Source organism: Rosa chinensis, chromosome 7 (genome assembly GCF_002994745.2).
Source record: "Rosa chinensis cultivar Old Blush chromosome 7, RchiOBHm-V2, whole genome shotgun sequence".
In the NCBI taxonomy this organism is placed as follows: Eukaryota; Viridiplantae; Streptophyta; class Magnoliopsida; order Rosales; family Rosaceae; genus Rosa; species Rosa chinensis.
The window spans coordinates 30856908-30865548 of NC_037094.1; the positions used below are offsets into that span (position 1 = coordinate 30856908).

Consider the following 8641-nt stretch of genomic DNA (forward strand, 5'->3'; position numbering starts at 1 on the left):
CTTCTATGATGAGGTTATCAGTGGTTCTGTCACTTTTGGTGACGGAAAGAAAGCAAAGGTTGTGGGAAAAGGGATTGTAACTGCTCCTGGAATCCCAAATTTAAAAAATGTGTTGTATGTTGAAGGACTCCAAGCTAATCTCATTAGTGTGAGTCAATTGAGTGATGACTTTGAAGAGGTTAGATTCAATAAGTTGAGATGTCTTGTTCTTGATGGTGAGGGTAAGAATGTCATGGTTGGACTACGATCCAAAGATCATTGTTATTGTGTTAATGCTAATGATTCTATCTCTTCTCAGATTTGTCTTAGTTCCTCCTCAACTGAAGATACTCTCAATCTTTGGCATAGACGCCTCTGCCATGTGAACTACCAAGACTTGGTGAAGCTCTCCACCAAAGAAGGGGTAAGAGGTTTGCCCAAATTGAGTGGGAAACCAACTGGTATGTGTGAGGGTTGCAAGCTCGTTCTTCACATAGGGTCATTAATTCTATGTCTACTTCACAACCTTGGATTTAATGCATATGGATCTGGTTGGACCTGTTCAAACTAGAAGCTTAGGTGGTAAGAAGTACATGCTTGTTCTAGTCGATGATTTTTCTAGGTTCACTTGGGTGAAATTCTTGTGTGAAAAATCTGATGCTTTTGACAACTTTTAAAGCTTGTGCAAAATGATTTTAAATGAACAATACTCTTCAAATAGATGCATTGTAAGACTTAGAACTGATCATGGAACTGAATTTGAAAATGCTTCATTTGATAAGTTTTGTTGTGAAATGGGAATTAAGCATGAGTTTTCGGCTCCCAAAACTCCTCAACAAAATGGTGTTGTGGAAAGGACAAACAGGGTCTTAATTGAAATGGGGACAGTTATGTTAAACTCTGCTGGTCTTGCTCATACTTTTTGGGCAGAAGCGGTTAGCAATGCTTGCTATACCATCAATAGAGTCATCTTTAGACCCGGAACTGAAAAAACTCCTTATGAGGTTTTGAAAGGAAAGAAACCAAATGTGAGCCATTTGAGAGTGTTTGGCAGCCCTTGTTACATCTACAGGGATAGAGAATACCTTGCCAAATTTGATGCTAAAAGTGACAAGGGAGTCTTTCTTGGTTACTCATTGAATAGTAGAGCTTATAGGGTGTATAACAAGAGAACTTGTTCTGTGATGGAAACCATTAATGTATCTATTGATGACTCAATTGTGCTCTCACATACGCCTTGTATAAGTTTTGATCAGGTACTTTTCGAGAAGGCAAAGGATGATGATGCTGCTGCTGAAGGCCAAGAAGACGAGGAAGTTTCAGAGGGGATTGATGATACCTCTATAATCCAGCCTGTTTACAGAACTGGACAGCAGCAAGTGCATAAGGATCATTCCTCTTCTGACATCATTGGTGATGTGAATGATGGTTTGAAAACAAGGAGACAAGCAAAAAGGGTTGTAAGCAATCTCTCTATTCTTTCATGCTTCATTGCAAAGCATCAAGAAAATATTAGCATATATAATTACATTTTATGGTTTTGTTTCTGTTATAGAACCTAAAAATGCTAAAGAGGCTTTGTGTGATGTTAATTGGATAAATGCCATGCAAGATGAATTGAGTCAATTTGCTAGAAATGATGTGTGGTATTTGGTTCCTAGACCGAACTCTTCAAATGTCATTGGAACAAAATGGATTTTCAAAAACAAATCTGATGAAAAGGGTCAGATTACCCGCAACAAAGCAAGGCTTGTTGCTCAAGGGTATTCTTAAGTTGAAGGTCTTGATTTTGATGAAACCTTTGCCCCCGTTGCAAGGCTTGAATCTGTTCGTCTTCTCTTTGCCATTGCATGTCATTTGAGGTTTACTCTTTATCAAATGGATGTGAAAAGTGCGTTTTTAAATGGTGTTCTTCAAGAAGAAGTTTATGTTGAACAACCTGCAGGATTCATAGATCTTATCCATCCCGACCATGTGTATAGACTTAAGAAAGCTCTCTATGGGCTGAAACAAGCCCCTAGAGCTTGGTATGAGAGACTTTCCTCTCATCTTTTGGATAAAGGCTATGTTAGAGGTTCAATTGACAAAATTTGTTTGTAAAAAGAACTTCTCATCATTTAATTCTTGCTCAAGTCTATGTGGATGACATTGTTTTTGGTTCAACTTCAGATTCATTGATTGAAAAATTCACTAATATCATGAAAAATGAGTTTGAAATGAGTTTGTGTGGCAAATTGAATTATTTTCTTGGTCTACAAGTCCAACAAAGGAGTGATGGTCTCTACATCTCTCAAACCAAATATGCCAATGATCTTGTGAAAAAGTTTGGTTTGGATGCTGCTACTGCTGTCCGAAATCCTATGGGAACTAGTTCAAAACTTGATGTGGATTTGACTGGAATTAGTGTTGATCAAACCTTGTATAGAAGCATGATAGGAAGCTTGTTGTACCTGACTGCTAGCAGACCCGATATTTCTTTTAGTGTTGGTGTTTGTGCTAGATATCAAGCTAACATTCTAAAGGCTGTTACACGCATCATTAGATATGTTTTTGGAACTTCTAACTATGGGGTGTTGTACACCTTTGATTCAAATGTTGAGATTGCAGGTTATACTGACTCAGATTGGGCAGGAAATGTGGATGATCGAAGAAGCACCTCGGGTGGATGTTTTTTTGTGGGAAACAATCTTGTTTCATGGCATAGCAAGAAGCAAAACTGTGTGTCTCTCTCAACTGCTGAAGCCGAGTACATTGCAACTGGTAGTTGTTGCACCCAAATGCTATGGATGAAACAAATGTTGAACGACTATGGTTTCCCTCAAGGTAAGTTGTCAATCTTTTGTGACAACACTAGTGCCATTAACATCTCTAAGAATCCTGTTCAGCACTCACGCACAAAGCATATTGATATTCGATATCATTTCATTCGTGATCTTGTTGATGCAAATATCCTTGAGTTGGAATTCATTCCCACTGAAAATCAATTGGCTGATTTGTTTACAAAACCCTTAGACAACCTTCATTTTGAGTCTCTTAGGAAGTCTATTGGTGTGTGTCCTACTACCTGAATATTCTTACTCATTTATGCAAGTTGTGTGTTGTATATTATGTGTGTTGCATTTAGTGTAGGTTGTGAAAAATAAGTGTTTTATTTCCTTTGGGGATTGCATGCATTGTTTCAATCCTGGAAAATACTGATCATGTCTTGATCTAAGATCAGAGGGTAGTTTGTTCATAATTTCTTCCTCCTTGGTCACTCAAGGTTCTCAAGACTCTTTGCATCTGCTTTCTATTGTTCACTGCTCATTTTTGTTAAAAAATCTATCATCTTAAACTCTTGCACCTAAATCTCTTGTGGGGTTTCATATTGTGCTCAGTTTTATGTTGGTTTGAGATGACTAGTGTATGCTTCTTTGTGAAAATATTTAGAGAAGCTTGGCCAGGCTATTCCCAAAGTAAACGGGCCTCGGTCGTGGTGAACGATATGAGGATTGGGAAGAAAAGGGAATGGCTTGGTCACCCCGGTGGTATCTTCTTGTTTGATATCCTCTTTTTGACTAGAGTTGATATGTCCTTTGGAGTGTCCTTGTTACACTTAATGCCTTAAAACCAACTGGTTTGAGAGCCATTGACATAATACTTGTTACATGGGTAAAAAATATGGGTTTATTCCTAAAAGCTCCAGCTTAACAAAGCCAATGATTATGAGCTAAATAAATTTTTTTTTTAAAAATAGAGAGATAAGGATCAATGAAAACAAATAGGACTTCGATCATCTCATTCCTTTGTAATCTCTTATGTATCAATTCTTATCCCTTGGATGGTTTAGCTCAAGTTTCTCAAAAAATTCAAGAATCATGAAATGCTACAAGTCATCTTTGAGCTGTGTTTACAAAAAGGAACTGTCAAATTGTCTTGAGTTTCTTTGTGGGATCTGGAGGGATTCAAATGTGCTCTGCAATCCTCTGTGGCTCTTTGCCTGGCTTGTCAAGATAAATCTAGGATTGACTATGTCCTTCATCCTTGCTTGCTTGCATTTTTAAATTCTCAATAATCCGCTGCATATATTGAGGGGGAGTATTCATTGATACATGTGGTCTTCCTTATGTTCTTCAAAATTGAAGGTTGTTATTTCAAAAATGTTATCCAAGTTGGCCATTTGCATTTTTCTGCAGATTTTGTGCTCTTGAATGGATGTTTTCTGTTCTTGTTGATAGCATTTTCCCTTTGTCATTCCTAGACAAAAAGGGGGAGAAGTATTAGGGTGCCTTTGTGGCTGTTCCTTATTGCTAATGCTTCATGTGATCTTAAAATACATATTGCCCATGCTTCACTTGGTATGTCTTGTGCAATTGTTTCAGGTTTGTTTTGCAGCTGCTGTCTAAGTATTAGGCTAGTATTGTGTTGCAAAGTAGTGTTTTGTTTAGGAATGCCAAAGGGGGAGATTGTTAGTATATCATGTTTGGCATTCCTCACATTAACAAAACATTTATACCCGAGAGTTAGAAGCCCAAGCCCATAATTGTTTAAATACAATTGTTGTGGTTGTCTTGCTGTCAAAAACTCACTTGAAGACTTGAAGATTAGTTTGCTGCCTTGCTGTCAGCTTCCCTATCTTGGCATAATAGTTTAATTGCAACTTGGTTCTTCTTCTGTTTTGTGTGGTTGCCTTGCTCTCGAAAGCCAAAGGCCAAGTTTGAAGAATTAGTTCAATTATAACTTGATATTCTCATCACAGTTTGCTGCGTTGCTGTCGTGCTTCCCCAACCCATCTCATCTTGTTGTCTTGTCCAAGATCAAGCTTCAACCTTGCAGATCAGAAGAAGTCCCCTCTTCCTCATGGCATAGGTAAAGTCATGCATGTCATCTCTTTCACAAAAGTCAATGGTTTTTCATGGGTTCCATTTGGGTGTCAGTTTTGATTAAGGAGCTGGAGTGTTTGGCTTCTAGAATTGGTGTTCCCAATTGAAATTAGGAGCATGGGTTTACACGTGCAATCTGAAATTAAGGGTATGGGTTTACCTTCTCAAATTGAGTTTAAAGGTTCTTTGAGTGAACTGTTCTTTCTCTTCCTCCTCTATATATATTGGTTCTCTGTTCCTATTCGGGTATTGAAAACACTTGTGCTTTTCAGTCCCTTTGTTTATCAAGAGTTTATCTCTTTGGTTTTCTGCTTTTCAAAGTGTATTGTTCCATGTTGAAAACAATTTGAAAAACACAAAACCATTCATGCATATTCATCTCTTGCATCCCATGAGTTCAGTTGGGAATTGTATGCTTCAAAGGTGAAATCTCCAAGTCGAACTTGCTGCGTTCATAGCTTGTTTCATAGTTGAGATTTCTGAGTTGTATCACTTGTATAAACAATTAGCAAGTAGTGATTACACACAGCCTAGTGAGTCAGTCTAGGAAGGATTGCCGCGGTCAGTTCAATCCCTGTAGTGGAAACTTGTAATCTGTTTTTCATTAGTGATTTGGTTTTGGTCTTTCAAGTGTAAAGGCCACGCAGATGTTTTCCCTTGATAGGGTTTTACTGCGTCAACAAAAATCTGTGTTCTTTAATGCTTTAGTTGGTTTGCTTGATTGTTCAATATATTTTGTTCAATATCAGCACTCATGATTGATCACCCAGTTGCAATCCATGAGAAAGTTTTGAACAAAAAATTGGTTGTGAGCCTATTCACCCCCCCTCTAGGCTCCTTCTAGGATCTTCAGTTACTGTTAAACCAAAGCATGCACGCTAAGTTGCTAACCCAATGAAAAGAGGAAAAGAAAGTGCACTCATTCTCACAACGAAAAGCACACAATTTATATCTATATCGGCAACAGTTCATCTTTCTAGTCTCTTCCAGGACTACTTATGCAAAAATCAATTAATTAGTATGGAAGGCTGTACTTTGGCCATATGAAGTATGAACAAATATAGTCAGTCGGATGGAACTGAACTCATGTTGCTATCAAAATGACGTACCCAGCTATTCCGATTCGACTAATCCTTATTTTTACTAAGCCTAGCTAACCATTTGAATGACCTACCTAAAACATATTTGAATCGGAGCATATTAGATCAAGAAGGAAAATTAATACTGGAAAGAAACTTAACTGATAGATTTTGGGAACTTTTATGTCCAACGAGAACAACAATAGCATTAGCAATATAGAAGGAATCAAGAAACCAGAGGAGGCCTTCTTGAAAATCATCTTGTCAAAAAAGCAAAACAAATATATACATGCAGGTATACGTTTTAAGCTAGGACATATCGGCTTATAAAGATTTGTAAATTATATATCATTTCTAATATAGTGACTCAGCACATATTTACTTCGACGATCAATAAAATCCAGGCTTTGCAAAATTAATACAAATATATAATACAAGCAGGTTCGCCATCTCAAATATCCCAGTCATTTGGTCAATGACTGATCGAGTAATTCATACGCTTTTTCATGCTTGTTAGCTGGTTAATTGCAATAAGGGTATCCAATAAAGAAGTGAACTGTTGCAAGTAAGCGGCCTACTTGACGTGTTGTGTGGAGATCTTGTCTTGTGACTGTGCATGTGATCAGATAAAAAGCACAACTCATTATTGCATTACTTGCATCAGTTGCATGCACTGCATGAACACATGTATTAATATCTATATTTACATGGATAATGAGGGCTCTTTTACACACACACATAGGCCCTTTTAATGAGAGATTATTTTTTTTGGCTATTTTAAGGGATTTCTTGTTGAACTCATTTTTCAATCACATTTCTGCATTTTGACTGTTCAGTATTTAAGTCACAATGTGAAGATCACATTTACAAATTTTCATCTAAATTGATGATCCTTAAGATATTCATAATTGTGAAATGAGATTTGAAAATGGAAATGAATACAATATTTTTATTGTTTATACTATTATTAAGATTTGGAGACTTAAAAAAAAAAAGTCAACTTTTTCTCAATAATTTGTAGTAACAGTCATTTTATATGAGGACACATATGTCATTTAATAACGAAAAAATAAGGGAGGTCTAGTAAGCAGATTAAGAGGTCGCAATAGAAACTCTCAAACGTTAAACCCCTAATTATTTAAAAGATTACTCATTTTTAATGAGTCTTGTATGTGAATTACATACAACCTGACTCAATCTTTTTAATAATGGGTTACACGAGTTCTTTCGTGTTAGCGGATTGATATGTAAATGACTCGCTTTATTTTAAACAGATTTCGAGTCTTATTATTGGGTCATGTTAGACTCGACAACCCTAGATTTATTTCGTATTCTTATATTAATTACAAATGGGTCTAACGCACAAATGTACGTGTCAGAGAGATTATAAATAAATATGGTTCCCCTAGTTACCACCAACAACAGGACAATCATTAATACAGGCATTATTCCCTTTGCCCGGAGTCGAACCCTTGGCAGCGATCTTCATTTGCAGATGCAACCTACTGAAAGTACTGATCTTCTCTTCTACAATGACAGTTTGATTAGTGTTAAAAGGGCCTTTCTACCAATGTTATCTGCGAAAATTAAAAGAAAAAAAGGATAAGAAACTAACTGATTTTGGGAACTTTTGAAACCCTGGCAGACGCCATTTCTGATGAGAAGAGCAATAGCATTAGGAATAACCAGGGAACCAAATAAAAAGCGCAGGCCTTTTTGAGAACCATCTTGTCATATGAATAAGGAATGAGTTTTGGATTCTCCCTTCTAGCTATGGCTATGGGCCTATGGCTACATTGCTTTATATAGATTTATGTAAAGCCAATAACACATGCAGGATATTTACCTGATGGATTAATTAACAAAGTTAATGTCTTTGTATCCTCTCTTCTTTTCTATATGAAAGAAGAAGTCAAGCTCTTGAAAAATCAACGCACATTATTCATACAAATGAAATATCTTAATTATGGGGTTTCCCATCTCATATATGCCACGTGATTTGGTCCATGACCAAACAATCTGTTGAAAATTGGAGATCTAGAGTTTCACATTCGAAAGTTATACAATGAAACTATATATAGAAGTGCAAATAGCTAGGTTCCCTTTTTCTTGTTTTGTATAAATACTTTTGCTTTCTGTCAATTTGGACTATGAAAATTTGTTGACAAGTAGTATATCGTGTATATATAGAAAGGGCGTCGAATTGGACTGAAAATATAAATATAGAGGGCCAGGTTCAGGGCTACTAAATAGTTGGCAAGTAGTACATCGTGTGTGTATGTATAATATTTATCTCTGTGTGTGTGTGTGTGTGTGAAGGGCGTCGAATTGGACTGAAAATATAAATATAGAAGGCCAGGTTCAGTGGCTACTAAATATTACAGAAATTTTTACACGATTTTTTAATCATCAAATTTTTCTAACATTCAAAGCTTAAATTTTATATAGCAGCCATTCCTTTACCCCTGCCCATAACGTGTGGGAAATATTTTAGGGAGGCCATGGCGGTATCTTGTTTCCCTTAATGGTACTCACTTTTCCATTAAGCAAAGACAACTAAAACTAGACAGAAAAAAAAAAAAAACTGAAAAATTTAACTTGATTGTGCTTGATTAGAACATTTATTATTACATCCAGTACCATCTGGTCTAGTAGCATAATATCCTTTTCGTAAGTGGGAGGTTGTGAGTTCGACTCACGAAAGACAAGTTGTAGCATTTG

General features: G+C 36.5%; 1 long non-coding RNA gene across 1 annotated transcript; it reads right to left on the reverse strand.

Annotated features, from left to right (window-relative positions):
• Positions 1–7180: 7180 nt before the first annotated feature.
• LOC112175999 lies at positions 7181–7699 on the reverse strand. The gene is made up of 2 exons (XR_002926747.2): positions 7536–7699; positions 7181–7447 (listed from the first exon to the last, which is right to left on the reverse strand). It is a non-coding gene; the product is annotated as an uncharacterized LOC112175999 (long non-coding RNA).
• Between the last annotated feature and the right edge of the window lie 942 nt (positions 7700–8641).